Raw genomic sequence first — 16,281 nt, 5'->3', positions numbered from 1 at the left:
TAATTAATACTTTCTAATTCCTTAACCCACATACATGTGATTATTAATTAATTAAGAATGTCGAGACTTTATTTTTTTAAGTGAAAGAGGAAATGATTATGTATGTAAGCTTTATCGGTTTTAGAAGTCAACTAATTTGTTTTTTCCGTTGTACTATTTCTGGAACGCGAATATCATTACGTGACACATATCTATCGAAGTAATTAAGCAACTTGTTAATAACATAACATGGAAAACGAATTTTAAATCGTGATTTGATAATTAAAAAAGTTTTTATACATTTTTTAATTTCCTTGGCATCATTCAAAAAAGTAATTTACACTTATTAATTTTTTTTAAATAATCCTTTTTTAGTCCAAATAGATGTGCATTTTTTTTTCATTATGCATCTTCAATGACAATTGCTAAAACAAATCATGTGAAACTCTCATTAATCAAAACATGGAATGTACAAGTTCAAGAACAAATTACAAGAAAAGGACAAGAGTCCTGGCGTCGATACGTATTTAAAGAGAAGCATATCAAACAATTGGACAGGAACGCAGAAATGAAGGTTCTCGTTATATTGACCGTGTTGTTTCTCTCTGTTGGATATGGCAACAGTTGTACATGTGCCGGTGTTCCAACAAATGGCTGCGATTCCGATTATTGTAAGAAAAAGTTTATTTATTTATTTTGTAATTTTACGTATTTGTTTAATTGAAAAAAAACATCACTACACTATATAAAGGATGACGTTGTTTATGGTCATATGTATGTCATACATGAAAAAGAAGATTTCTAAAATCTCTTCTTTCACTGCTTATTGAAACCTTCAATAAAACTGTTTTGACCGATTTTATATTTTTTATATGTGTAGGCATTTAAATGATGGTTATGGTAAGAATGTGTATAATATATATTGCAGTAGTTTCCCCCTCAATTAAGCCACATTTCAATGAGAAAATGATGTACAAAATTTGTTTACAAAATAGACTTGACACAAAGGTATGCTGTGTTGTTCCCCTCATTAAAATTGAAGATTTTGTGAGGGCGCGAAGCGCCCGAAATGAAATATAAATTATATGATAATATTGTAGTGAGATATAATAATGCATTGACCTCCAATTCAACAATAAAAATACAGCTCTTTAAAGTGTGACTACCTATAAATAGATAAAAATCATTCAGGTATGAAACCCCGATGCGCATGCCCCAGGTAAACCCTAACCGTTCGATAGATACAATCGATGACTTTCAATGCGAGCCATAAAAAGAAAACTTCAAAATGTAATTTTGACAGAATTTATATAATATCTAAAAAATATTAATTATTCTCATCAAATTGCACAGTCAGGATTGTTCAGCAATTCACTATGATCGGTTTTCATCTGTCACTCTTGTTGCCGTAGAACCACAGTAAACTGTAGACTGTCTCAACTGGGCGTCGTGGCGTTTGTTGGTACAGAGTTATCCTCCTACAACACACGCGACACAAATTAACCCAACTGTAATGTGAAATGTTATATTTATACATAAACAATAAATCAGTACCACCCTCCTTAGCCAATAATCGGGCAAGGGTGGGAGGGAAGTACATTATTATATCTCACTACAATATTATCATATAATTTATATTTCATTTCGGGCGCTTCGCGCCCTCACAAAATCTTCAATTATATTTCAAATATTTCCGTGAGATATAATAATGCATGTTTAAAGCCGAAAATTACCAAACTCACCATATTCAAAACATTACGTGTATAAGATATATCAGATGGAGTATTGCGCAAATAAAATGTTTTAAATGTTCGCGCATTTGACCAGTCTGCTTTTGAAAGAATTTCCTCTAAAGGTATTCCAGTATCATGCGCTTTGCTTGAAGAGACCATCCGGCACGAATGCGCTTGAAATCTTGATGTATCGATACCTGTATCTAACATAACAGATTTTATCCAGTTACTGACTGTTTGTGCAGAAACTCTATTATGAGGTTTTTTGGTTGTACGCAGCAGAGGATCAGGTTCGGATTCAAGGTGCGATTTAAATGATTCAGTTCGTTTCTCGTAAACAAAACAACAATGTAAAACGCAGAGTTTTTCATTATCTGTTTTATCATACTGAACAGATCTACATTTATTATCCCTCTGAGATTTTGATAGACCTGGTAAGTGAAACACGATACTCCCCTCCTTTCTTTCCATAAAACGACGATCGAATCTAGCAATCTCTGAGACTCTTTTTGGGGCTCCTAGAGCAAGTAAAATGGTAAATTTTTTGCTCAACTGTAAAAGAGAAAGTTCGTTATCATTAGGCAAGTCTAATAAATGTTTAAGAACAACATTGATATCCCATGAAAAACCATATTTAGGCCGAGGGGGGTCTTTTATTAATATCCCCCTAAACAACTGTTTTACAATAGGAACCTGTCCTACAGAAACTCCATTCACTTGCGGTAACACTGAGGATATTGCCGATCTATGGACATTAATCGTTCGATATTTATAGCCCTGAAAAAACATCCAGGCTAAAAAATCTAACACAGAGGCCAAAGGGGCTGAAAAGGGATCAATTGACCGTTCCACACACCAGCTATTCCATTTCGACCAGGCACTGTCGTAAGCGGATTTTGTGCCTGGTTTCCAAGAGTGCAAGAGAAGTTCTTTAACTTGCTCTGAAAAACCTTCTGAAGTGTAATATCTCCTGATACCTTCCACCCTGCTAGTTGTAATGTGTCGTTGACTATCAGAGGGTGGACTTCCCCCTGGGGAGAGGTTAGGGTTCTCGAGCCCATCGGTATCAGCACTGGAAAGTCTATCGACATCTGAAGGAGGAGAGGATACCAAGGCTGTGTTTATCATGTCGGTGTAACGATCACAATTTGGCACTTCTCCTCCCTCACCTTCGCTAGACAAGGCGTTATCATGCAAAACGGGGGAAAGGCGTAACCCATTATGTCCCTCCACGTCTGTAGCATCGCGTCTAATGCCTGTGCATGAGGGTCTTCCTTCCAGCTGAAATACTTGTTCAGCTGGGCATTTGTCCTGTCTGCAAAAAGATCTACTGTACAAGGGCCTATTATCTTCATTAGGTGAATAAAAATCTCTGGATCTAATTTCCAAGAACTCTTGTCCTTGAAATGACGACTTTTCCAGTCTGCCTCTATGTTCATATCCCCGGGTAGGTACTCCCCTGTAAGAGTTATTTCCCTCTCCAAACACCATTGCCAAATCTGACTTGCAAGATTTATCAATTTCTTTGATTTTGTACCCCCCATGTTGTTTATGTATGCTATCGCTACTTTGTTGTCTGATTGCAATAGTACGTGCTTTTTTAAAATTTTCGACTGAAAACACTGAATTGCTAAAAACGCTGCTTTGAGCTCTAACTCGTTTTTGTGCTGATCTCTTTCGTTTTCCATTCAAAGACCGCCCGTTTTTGTATTTTGACAAATTGCACCCCAACCTCTCAGGCTTGCATCTGATTTGACAATAAAGTTTGGTTGGGGACGGACTAAAGCTCTCCCGTTCCATTTGCTTAGTTTTGATGACCACCATATTAGTTCTTGTTTCGAATCCTCGTCTAATTGTACATGATGGTCGTAATTCCCTCCGGTATGCAGGGCTTTTGTTTTTAATAACTGGAGACTTCTGTAATGAAGAGGTGAGGGTAGAACCGCTTGATTTGTAGCCGTCAGACGTCCTATTAATTGGGCTATATCCCGAGCAGAGACAGACTGACGACTCGCAAGATCTAAGCAATTCTGCTTTATCTTTATCAACTTTTCTTTTGGGAGAGAGAGGGTCATTGTTTCTGAGTTTACAGTGAATCCCAGAAATTCCGTTACATGTGAAGGGACTAGAACTGACTTTTCCTGATTGATCAAAAACCCTAGATTCTCTACGAGATAGAAAGCTGTTGACAGATCTGATTGAATGCCTGTGAGAGATTGGTTCATAATCAGAATGTCGTCTAGGTAAATCACCAGCCGTATACCCAGACGACGTAAAATTGCAATTGGAATTTTCATAATTTTTGTAAACACACGCGGTGCTATTGCATTTCCGAATGGAAGGGATGTAAACTCCATTATTTTGTTTTTCCAAAAAAAAATTCAGAAATTTTCGAAATTTCTCTGCCACGTTTATTGTCAGGTACGCATCTTTTAAATCTAGTTTTACTAACCAATCTCCCTCTTCCATGATATCTCTTAACAGCTGTATCCCCTCCATTTTGAAATGCTCGTAAGGGAGAAAACTGTTCAGATTTTTTAGATTTATTACAGGCCTTAACTCGCCCCCCTTCTTCGGTACCAAAAATACGTTGCTGTAAAAGGAATCGCTTGTGGGAGTTGTCTCCCGTACCGCATTTTTCAACACTAAATTCTCTATTTCGGAATCTATCAAAATCTGTTCCTCTGATTTGAATTTCGACGGAATCGGAATTTTTCCCTGGAAAGGATTTGATAATATGGGAATTTCTATCCCTTTGATTGATTGAAGGATCCAAGGATCCCGTGTAATTACTTTCCAATTCTGTTAGAAATGTTTTACACGTCCCCCAACTGGCACTGACTGGGGAATTTCTACAGCATTGAAAAACAGGAATTTTGATAGATTCCGATCGATCTCTGATAATTCTACCCGTTTTAGACTCACCTGATTCACTGAGTGACTGATTTCTTGGGAGGCACTGTATATTTTTGGTTTGCTCCCTGACCCTTGAATTGTGGGTACTGTGTGTATCTCTGATTCTGAGTGAACTGTCTCCTGTCTGTCTGTCTGCGACCCCCATACTGGAGGCTTGATGAGGGTCTCTGTAGAAAAAACTGGCGGTTTCTGTCAGAAAACTGTCTTGTTTGTGACCAAACTTTCTTATCACTGCCATTATCTTTGTTATCTTTCGCTAATTGTTTTAGAAAATGTTTCCCAAATAAATCACTTTTACATTTTCCCAATGATTTCTTGTACCTTTTTTCAGAAAGCACATCTACAGATTCTGGCATTGTTTTAGCTAACACTGCCTTACGCCTATCAGTATTGAAAAGGAAATGGGCATTCCCTACAAACATGATCGCTCTTTGGACAAACTGAATAACATCAGAGGGGTCCATGCCCTTGCCTGTTTTGCTTATTCGCTCTGCCTCGCTCCATAAAACAGAAAGTGGCCCTAAAGCATCTAAAATTCTCAACTGGGTATTTACTTTATTTTTCTCTAACTTTCCATTCCATTTTTTACCCTTGAAAAATATTTTCTTGAAAAATCTGTCCAAAGACAAGCCCTGAAGCTTTTTAGAATGAGGTATGGGACAAATCTTAGCAATAGCCTGTCTGTTCTTTTTGTTAATCCCTTTTGTTGCGTACTTAGTGACAAATTTAAGAATCTTTTTAGGGATTTTTGGCTTAGAATTTGTGCTCTCAGAACATAAGAATAAATCAGCGTCCGAGTCAGACTCGGAACTAGAGCTTGAGGAGGAGCTAGAGGAGCTAGAACTAGAGGAACTTGAGCTTGAATCAGTTGATGTTTTGCTTTTCTTGCGTTTTCTAGAGCTTGAGCGTGTTCTAATAGAAACATCGCCGGACTTACTTTTATCATTCCGAATTTGCTCTGACGACCACTGCCGCCGAAAATCATCCTCTGTCTTATCAGCCACAGATACATGGTCTACTTCACACTGAAAGTCCTCTGACTCATCTACCTTTGTATTATCGCTCTCAACCGCCTCTGCGGGTGAGCTTTCTCTCTCGTCATGAGCCGGCGTAGCCTGTCCAGGCCCCGGCGAACGAAGTTGGGCATTGGCCATCCGAACACGTAAACACGTGTACACACTTGGCGAGCTGAATTGAAAGTCATCGATTGTATCTATCGAACGGTTAGGGTTTACCTGGGGCATGCGCATCGGGGTTTCATACCTGAGTGATTTTTATCTATTTATAGGTAGTCACACTTTAAAGAGCTGTATTTTTATTGTTGAATTGAAGGTCAATGCATTATTATATCTCACGGAAATATTTGAAATATAATTTGCCCCCGATAATGTAGTGGGTGAGACTGTATTGCGACTTTGATATTGCAATGAATAAAGTCATAATGTTTTTGCAAATCAAAACTAAACCTTGAACACTTTGTTAATACTCGGTCAAGAGTTTTTGCTTCCACCACTTTTCGCTTGATATTTCGATAATCATAAATACACATGTACCTATGAGTTCAAACTACGTTCATCCACTAAAGCCATTGCAAGTTTTTTCTTTGTTAAGCGTCCACCCAAAACAAAAAAACCTATCTTTCTATCAGGAAAAAAACCCACAAACCTTAGAAAAAAAACCCACAAATTAAAAGGCTCAACAAAATAAAATTTGTTATATATTTTGAAGTATTTTCATTTTGCAACAAAAATAACAAATACCTACTATATGATTTCCATTTTGAATGTTTTTATATTTGATTTCTAATCCGGATTTAAAAATGCGATCCTGAGCCCGACATATGAAAAAGCGATCTAATTTTTTCAACAACAATTGTGTGGGTTTTTTTTTTAATTTTTACATCTCAAAACCAATCCGTCCGCGGACGCTAAACATAGAAAAACTTGGAATGGCCTAATATGAAAAATGTCCAGATTATCTGATTTGAAACACCCCTCTCTACGTCTTCAGACTTCAATACACATCCCAAAATAGAAAGTCTACGGGGATTTTGCATTACATGAGCCATTAATAAGCTCGGATGATAACGTTGAAAATTTGTGCGAGGTGTCCCGAGTACATCCGAATTGAGTTGAGAAAAGATGTAAACATTATAAATCTCCGTAAGAAATTTGATTTCGTTCCTGTGAAAAATGATTATTTGTCGATGAAGATATTTTGAATATATTCCCTTTTACCGATTTAATCAGCATTTCTTTTTTTTCTATTTTTATTAAAAATCATTAAAAAGTGATGGAAGCAATAACTTGGGACAGACTTGAGTAATATTTCTGAAGTTTATTTTGGTTTGCAATCGATGCATATATAGGGTGAATAAACCCCTTTCACTCGGAGACAAAAGCAAACGGTTACCTCTTTAAAATGTTTCCATTGTGCATTTGGATTGGGTTTTTTGTTTTCACAAGTTTGGAGTATGGTATTTTGTTCTTTAGCAATTTTGGGTACTGTGATAGCAGCGCAGCCAATCGGAACACCTCCAGCTGACGAAAGAATTTACACTGTCTTGGTGCAAAGGATATATAAGGTATTTTTTTATTAAATCTGAACACTGCATTCTTTAACAGGTCGAATGATAAAATTGAAGTTTTATATGATTAACACTGAATGTGCTGAGTATTCTCTCATGTAGTTAAATAAACTTTTAAATATCCCTTTGCCTTTTTTCTTCGAAAAATCCTATTCAAAATTGAAACATTGTTTTCTTTATTTCTCTTCTGAGATATATGCAGTATATGTATTAATTTAAGAAATTTATATCAATTTTTGACGGTCACTCGATCATGGACTAAATTTCTTTCGATAGCTCAATAGTCGTGGTCCTTTGAAGACTGTGGTCTCCTCTATAAAAATATCGAAAAATATCGCATTTTGAAATAAATTATAAAATATTATAGACTTTTATTTTACTCACCTTAGTTTATAGCTATAAACATACTATTTTTTTCAAATTTAGATGGATCTGATGGTTATTTTTCTTGACCATCCAGCCTTCTGAATTGGTCAGTTTCTCTTTAAGAAGTTAATAAAATTGGAAACATTTATTGAACTCTAAAACGTATCAGTGTATGGGGAAATAACCACTTCTATATCTCGGTGACCCTGGTGTTTAAGCAAGAGTTTTTAGCAGTTAGTCTTTTGGCGAATACATTACTGGTTTAAATTTAGATCAAAAAGGGGAGACAGATCAGCGCCTTATTTAATGTTTCTTTAGATGTAAAACACCAATTTAATGCATTGTATAAAATGTCTGTACAAAACAGTTGAGACTTGGTATATTAATGATAATAACAAGGTGTTTGCGTTCATGAGAAGTTCAACTTTTGATTAGCTCGCATGAACAATTCAGCTTGAAACAAGACACATTTCAGTGGCCTTTGGTGGTTAACCTATCTCAAAATTAAAAACACAGACAGCTAATTTATTTGAAACAAACTAATTTTTATAAGCTACCTTGAAATAAAACTAGTTTTACAAACGAATTTTTCTAATCGAAAAGGAAACACTCTTCCAAATGATTATTCGAATACTCGACTACCGCTCGACTAAAGCCCAAGATTACTCGTGCTACATGCTATTTCAGATAAATCTCTGACTAGGTTGACTTGTGACTCTTAAATGGTGTGACATATGACTTCTACATCATTTAAAATGATTTGGTTGTTCGCTTGGAGCAGGATTTAACTCAATCATGAAGATTTACAGTTGTAAATATGCTTCCTTATATAAATAGAATAGCGAAAACATTCAATTTTGTGTGAATTTTGCCATGACGTCACAATGATTACTTCACGTGCTTCTTGCTTTTAACTTATTCTTTATATGAAAGTACCATTAAGATGGAGTACAGACCTTTTCAAATATGTGCAATTTAGCACAGCTAAGATAAAGATTTATGCATAAAATGCGGTGCAGCTACAGTGTAATTTGTAAACCTGTACCTATATGTTTAAGGAATTAAAGCACGTTATTGAATTGCATCGTGAAATTTATAAACATAGTATACAAGCAAAAATAAAATATATTAATGCAAGCTGAAAACATGTCCTTATTTCTCTTAACTGGGTAAATATATCGTCTTGTTCGCCCTGTTCTTTAATAATGAAACTATTTTGTTAGCTCACCGTGACGGAGCTTATGCTATAACTCCGGCGTCGGCGTCCGGACCTAGTTAAAGTTTTTGTTGCAGGTCCTGTATCTAAGCTATTACTTGTCGTATCTTCACCAAACTTGTATGGATGATGCATCTGGACCTACATATAGACTTGAAAGACTTGGATGCTGAATCTGGGTCCTAATTTCAGATGCTGGAGGTGGTTAAGGTTTTGGAGCAGGTTAAAGTTTTTGTTGCAGGTGCCTTTTGATAGCATTATCTAAGTTACTGCTGGTCCGCACTTCACCAAACTTGCATGGATGATATTGATGCCCCAGACATGCTTGAGTGCTGAATCTGAGCTGTAGGTTTCGGGTGCTGGAGGAGGTTAAGGTGTTTGGAGCAGGTTAAAGTTTTTGTTGCAGGTGACCTTTTATAGCAATATCTAAATTACTGCTGATCCGTACTTCACCAAACTTGCATGGATGGTGCGTCTTATAATACTGTTTTACCAGACAGGCTTCGGATGCTGGAGGAGGTAAAGGGTTTTAGAGCTGGTAAAAGTTTTTGTTGCAGGTGCCCTCTGATGATTATATCTTAGTTACTACTGGTCCTAACTTCATAAAATTTGTGTAGATGGTGCGGCTTATGATACTGATGCACCTTACATGCTTGAATGCTGAATTCGAGCCATAGGTTTCGGATGCTAGAGAAGGTTAAGGTTTTTAAAGCTGGTTAAAGTTTTTTGAGCAGGTGCCCTCAAATGATTATATCTTACCTACTCCTGATCCTAACTTCATCAAACTTGCGTGGATAGTGCGTCTTACGATACGGATGCACCTGCCGGTCTTGAATGCTGAATCAGAGCCATAGGTTTCGGATGCTGGAGGAGGTTAAGGTTTTAAGAGCTGGTTAAAGTTTTTGAAACAGGTGCCCTCTGATGATGATATTTAATTTTCGGATGCTGGATAAGGTTAAGTTTTTTGGAACAGGTCACATGTTTAATAGATAATAGTACTTTATCAAACTTGCATAGTTGATTAAACTGTAATATGAATGAATCGCAGAAGTAGCCTAAAATGCAGAGTTTGGTGTCCATTTTCAAGGATGCTAAAAAAATACATCTTAGTTATTACAGGTCCTAACTTCACCAAACTTGAACGGATTGTGTGTCTTATGATACAGATGAACCTGACAGGCATGGATGCTGAATCTGAGCCATAGGTTGCGGATGCTGGAGGAGGTTAAGGTTTTATCTGCTGGTGCCCTCTGATGATGATATCTTAGTAATTACTGGTCCTAACTTCACACACTTGCATGGATGATGCGTCTTATGATACTAATGCATCTGATAGGCTTGAATGCTGAATCTGAACAATAGGTTTCGGATGCTGAATGAGGTTTAGTTTTTTTGGATCAGGTCACATGTTTAATAGGGGAAAGCTTGCATAGTTTATTTAACTTTATTATAAATGAAACGCAGAGGTTTCCTCAGATGCAGAGCCTGATCTCTATTTTCAAGGATGGTAAAGAAATCTCCTACCTCACTCAAACCTGCTTGATAGATAGATGTGGTTGTTGTTAAATGATATAACATGATTCCTATGATATAGTATTGTAATATACGAATCACTTTTGTAAATATAATACAATATAAATATGTTATATAGTAAAAAGTTATATGATACGATATGATATTGTATCATTTTTTTGATATTTAATGATATCATATTGTATCATGTTATTGTTATGTATAGTAATGTATATTATGATACAATATTATATAATATCGTATCATACGATATTGTATAATATGATATTGGTTTATATGATGTATTGTCATATAACATGGATTGTATTATATGATATTTTAATATATATATTATTGTATCATATGATACAATATGTATAATATAATATTGCATTATATAATATTTTACTTTATCACATGATCTTGTATCATTTAATATGATATTTAATATTAAATCAAATTATATTGCATCATATGATATGATATCACATTATGTATCAAATATGATAGAGTATCATTCAATACAATATTATACTATAGTATACAGTATAAAATCATATGTTTCAATGTTATGATGTATTATGCTATATGATCTTGTATCATAGGAGGCAATATTTAATTTTATGTTATTGTATTGATTAACGTATGAACATATGATTATCATACAATTTTTTAACAGATGATATACGATATTGTGTCAAAACAGAATCTATGAATATCCAAGATCATCAAGTATGATTTTCATATAATATGATAAAGGTGATCTCATAAATGTGATGTATCATAAGGTTGATGCCTAGTCTCGGTGAGCTTTGTAATATGTGATTACCTATGTTTTTTCTAATGGCATGAATATTAATATTAGACAGATCGACCACTCTCTTTCATTTTGCAAATACGTGCATACGTGGAGGGATCCCTCTGTGGTTTACTTTTGACTCCAGGGAGACAATACGTGATATCAGGTAAGATTTGAATTATGAAATATTCAGAGAATTATTTATGTAAAACCTCTTAGATTTTCAATACCCTTTTAACTGATTCGGTTGAGATTATAAATTTAAAAACTTGATGTCTAAATTTGTGAAAGCACTTTAAGTCTTTTTGCATAAAACATTATACTGAATGCAACTTGCCATTATTTTTTTAAGGATACTACAGGAATTCCATGATGGGGACTAACGCCTGTCTGTACACTCGTCTCTTTAGCCAGATTCCTCTCAACGAAAAATTAAATCTGGATTGCTATAATCGTCCGCGCTATTAACCCTGATCGAAGTAAGTGACAAAAAATTAAATAATAAATTAAACTAGTTTTATTTAAATTGGATAAATTATAGGTACTAAAAAGTTAAGATGGAGAAAGACATCTTGCCATCATATGAAATAAAGTAAAGGTTTTATATATAGCCTGTCTATTTAAGAGTTAGTATATGTTAAGGTTATACAATGTACCAAGAAATTACAAAGAAACTTTTTGCAAGGAAGAAGATAGAGTGAATGATCTGGAAGAAGATAAAGGGAATGAATTAATGGTTACCAATTTATAAGCAGAAAAATAAAATCAATGAGAAAGTAAAGTCTGTTGCCTTATAAATCTCAAAGTATTATTGACGAGAGGCCAAAAGACCTTAAGAAACACCTGAAACCATAGATGAAACACAGACCTGTCGAGGAGTCTCGAATTGAAAATACTGTAATTATCATCCCCTAACTACCTGCAATCTTGTAAAAGGACCACAAAGCCTAATATTTCAGTGAAAAGCTTAAGGATCATAGTAGAGTATATTACCTAATATTGAAAAGATGCAGGACGCTGATAGAAAAAAATATTCGATGTTTATTATCTTTCAAAGCCAGGTTTTACGTGTGTATGTTTTCATAGACTTTATAGATAAACTAAAACAAGGTACCTAGTATTCATGTTTATATAAAACATCTCATCTTCATTTTCTGTGACTCGCTTCTCCTGTTCAATCTTTTTAAGAAATCGTCATTCACCATCTGGCATTTATACCAAAATCATTTTACATGAACTACTTATAAATTATCGGTAATTTTAGTCCCAGGGGTCATGAAATTCACAATTAAGGTAGAGAACTTCTGGACATCATATCCATGCATTTAGTCTTAATACATATAATATTAATACATCTGAATACACAACATAAAACAATTTTTTAGCCAATCAGAAATTGCGTTACAAAAAAAAATTGAATCATTTATGGAATAAATTTAATTTCTAGTTTTGTAATGCGATATAACATTATCATAATTTGGGGCAGTTTATGCTTTATAAATCGCGAAGCGATTTTTAAAAAAAAGGCGTAAACTGTTCCAAATTATCATAATTTGGGGCAGTTTATGCTTTATAAACCGCGAAGCAATTTATAAAAAAAAAGCGTAAACTGTTCCAAGTTATGATATATTCGTAAAACATAGGTAGAAATGGATTTCTTTATTATTTTATTTTCTGCACCTGAAATCAGAAATTAAGGCCCATTTCTAGTTAAAAAATGTAAATTTGTACAAAATTTAAACGCGCGCCGTATTGTGACGAAGGCGAGTTATACGATAAATATTTGACTGCAAGAAACAACCAATTGGCACAAATACTTTGTTCTTATAAACAGTGAGCGAAATACTCCCGCTAAAAATGCACCAACACGTTAAGACAATCAGAATACAACAAAATGGAAGTTAAATTTAGAAATAGTTCATAGACTACACATTTAATTGTACTCTTTCATTCATAATATCAGTCTTTACCAAAAAATAATGGTCTGAATTCGAAGACCACAGCCGGTGAATATTGATGTTGGTGAAAATCAGAAGTCAAGAAGTCCGATGGGCTTGTAGATATGCAAGTTCATTAACTATCAGTAATATACATGTATTTAAACTGTTATACTTGCGTAATATAGTTAATAATATTAAAATAATTAATAATTTTGAAAGAAGCGAACGTGTGTTTGTGTCGTTTGAGTGACGTACTAAGTTCCATGATCATATTATTTAGACAGACCTATTTAATAAATAGTACGTAAAATGCACGAATATCATACGAACAACTGACTGAAACACGACAAAGGTCGAAAATTGGAGGATTTCGAGACATTTGAGATGAAGTGGTGCCTGAAATAAACCTCTTATATGAACCACAGGTGAGAGAAGCGGAAGAAAAGGTTCACGTCAAAACAAAATATGTCCAAAAGTTTCAAATTGAATGGAGTTCCGACAGCCCTGGCCGACTTTCGATGTATGCGTAAACGAAATGTCCTGTGACTGGTGTGGAAAAGCTAGAGATGAGCAAAGGGGATTGTAAATTTTCCGTCCAAGCATTTGTTATGGGGACGCTATTCGACAGCAAGAAACAAGCAGCTAGGTGGTACACATTATTTGTTCTTTTAAACATTGGGCGAGAAATTCCGTTATATACTAGTGGCAAAGCATGGAAACTGAAACCGATAAATCTTGCAATGATCGTAAAACGTTGCAAGATAACATGAGACACGTTGAGCAACAGTCTTATGGTCGCACAACACACGTATAAACAGGTGCAATTTATCTTACGATCTTTTAAAATTGTGCATCACTCTTGCGAGTACGCAAAACGTTGTAAAACGTTCGTACTTTTGTTCGTACTAATGTACATACGCTGCATTGCAATTATTTGGATCGCATTCTGAAATGAATGAAATATACTGGTAATAGAGTTGCAAGATACACCAACTTTAAATTAACATAAGTCAAACAGATGAGCAGATGGACAGGCAGACGGAGAAGTGAGCTCACTTAAACATGTTTCAGATGAGCAACTACATGTATAATTGGTAATTTATAGATTATTAATATAATCAAAAAGCTTTATGATTAGTCATCTAATTGTCTGCGGACTCTTCCGTTTTTTTCCCGATTACGACAAAGAGCTCACGGCGGGTGTGACCGGTTATCAGAGGATGCTCTCTCCTCCTGGACACCTGATCCTACCTCTATCTATTTGGAGGTCCGTGTTGCTCTGCTTTGAATTTGTATTTCGTTATATAAGTTTTTGAGATTGTTCACGGTTTGTTCTTGTAATTTTTTCATGGATGTAGGAAAATAGTGGTAAGTTAATCAACATGAACAATCAGCTTTTGATAAGTATTATGGGAATTAAAATGATGTGAAATTGAATATATGTATCGGAATTGCTTTTACCTTTATTTGATATAGAATGGCAGAAAACTTTCAGTTTCTTCATGTTTCCTTTAAGCCCCTTTCACAATTGGCGCACGAGCTCTTTACAACACTTTGCGATCGGAATTCTCAAACAAGCCAAGTCTCCTCAAAATACTGGACATGCACACAATTCAGACGCGACCGAATGCGATCTAAAATTCTGAAATGGACAGTACGAACATTACTACGAACGTTTTACAACTTTTTGTTTCCTCGCAAGAGCGCTGCACGACCTTTAAAAATCGTAAGATAAATAGCAGCTGTTTATGCGTCTGTTGTGCGACAACGAGACTGTTGCTCAACGTGTCTCGTGTAATCTTGCAACGTTTTACGGGCGGGACATGCACATGTATATATACCCCCTCTGACTCGCACTGGCATTCGTACGAAGAAACTCATTGGTGCATGTTCAATCGTCCAATCATCTAGCAATTCGCGCGATCATATCGCATAATCTTACAACACTTGTTTCATTGTACAACAGTCCCATACACTGTATCGCAAGATTCAATGTGTTTACTTCGCACAACGGTCGTTCTGAATTGTGCGAATTTGGTAGGATTAATTTTTAAATGCAATTATTTTGGCAACAGTTTAAGCCCCTTTCACAATTGGCGCACGAGCACTTTACAACACTTTGCGATCGGAACTTTTTAGATTCGCACGAGCTCTCTCATACGTTGCACGAGCTCTCGCATTCGTTTTAGTGCTCGCATCACGTCTCCTCAAAAAAATGGACATGCACACTACTCAGACGCGACCGAATGCGATCAAAATCATCGCAGTGCAACGCACGAAAAATAGGAGGAACGTTTTGCAACGTTTCGTGTACTCGCAAGAGTGATGCACGATTTTTAAAGGTCGTAAGATGAATCGCTGCTGTATACGCGTGTGTTTTGCGACCATGAGACTGTTACTCAACATGTCTCACGTATTCTTGCAATGTTTTACCATCATTGCACGACTTATCAGCCTCAATATGCCACTAGTATATATACCCTGCATTAGCATCTCTGTTTCAGACCACAATTGACAATATACATTTATTGCATACTGGTCAGGGAAATATGACGATTTATTACTCCAAGAAAAATATTTACCGAGGGCTTCGCCATTTGAGCATTAATGCAATGAACGTTTTATTATATCGAACAACATGTGATTAAACAAAATACGTTGGTTTTTAAAAAATGTCTTTTTAATAACAATTACATGTATAACGTCGTGATTGTTTGATTTCCTATGTTACTGTCTCAATTTTCTTTCATAATTTCAAATCATAGATAGTTAAGTTGGTTTTGTGATATAAAGAGAATCTTAATGAATAAATATTTTTGATTTAATCCTATTTGTCTACATTGTATCATCTTCGCTAGCCAAGGGTTTTCGGTCCACTTTGATCCCCATAAACCCTCGGCGGATTTCATTACGAAAACTCGGTGACAAGCTCCATTTTATGATTGGCTGCAGCTGCGAGTAGCTGATCCAATCGCAGTGCTTGTAAATATAAACTTTAAAAGAAAACACATGTGATCTTTGGTAAAACATTCGTTGCTATTACATGTAACAAGTTGAGACACAAGTTCTCGAGTACAGTGCCTCTCCAACGATGGTCTACCCAGATCGCTTAAAAAACCTATATATTATACTGGGATTGAACATAGTTCTACAAACTTGTCAAGGCTCGCGTGATAGCATGGGAAGTAAATATGGCGAATGTAGAAGTTGCCTATCCATTTTGTATATACGTT

The 16,281-nt window shown here is 35.5% G+C and overlaps 1 non-coding gene across 1 annotated transcript; it reads left to right on the top strand.

Moving 5' to 3' along the window:
• Positions 1–513: 513 nt before the first annotated feature.
• On the top strand, positions 514–11,889 carry LOC105325508 (uncharacterized). Its single transcript, XR_010712653.1, has 5 exons — positions 514–650; positions 7,121–7,212; positions 11,175–11,274; positions 11,461–11,587; positions 11,794–11,889. It is a non-coding gene; the product is annotated as an uncharacterized protein (transcript).
• The last annotated feature ends 4,392 nt before the right edge of the window (positions 11,890–16,281 follow it).

Source organism: Magallana gigas, chromosome 4 (genome assembly GCF_963853765.1).
Source record: "Magallana gigas chromosome 4, xbMagGiga1.1, whole genome shotgun sequence".
NCBI classification, from domain to species: Eukaryota; Metazoa; Mollusca; class Bivalvia; order Ostreida; family Ostreidae; genus Magallana; species Magallana gigas.
This window is presented reverse-complemented; position numbering and strand designations above follow the sequence as displayed.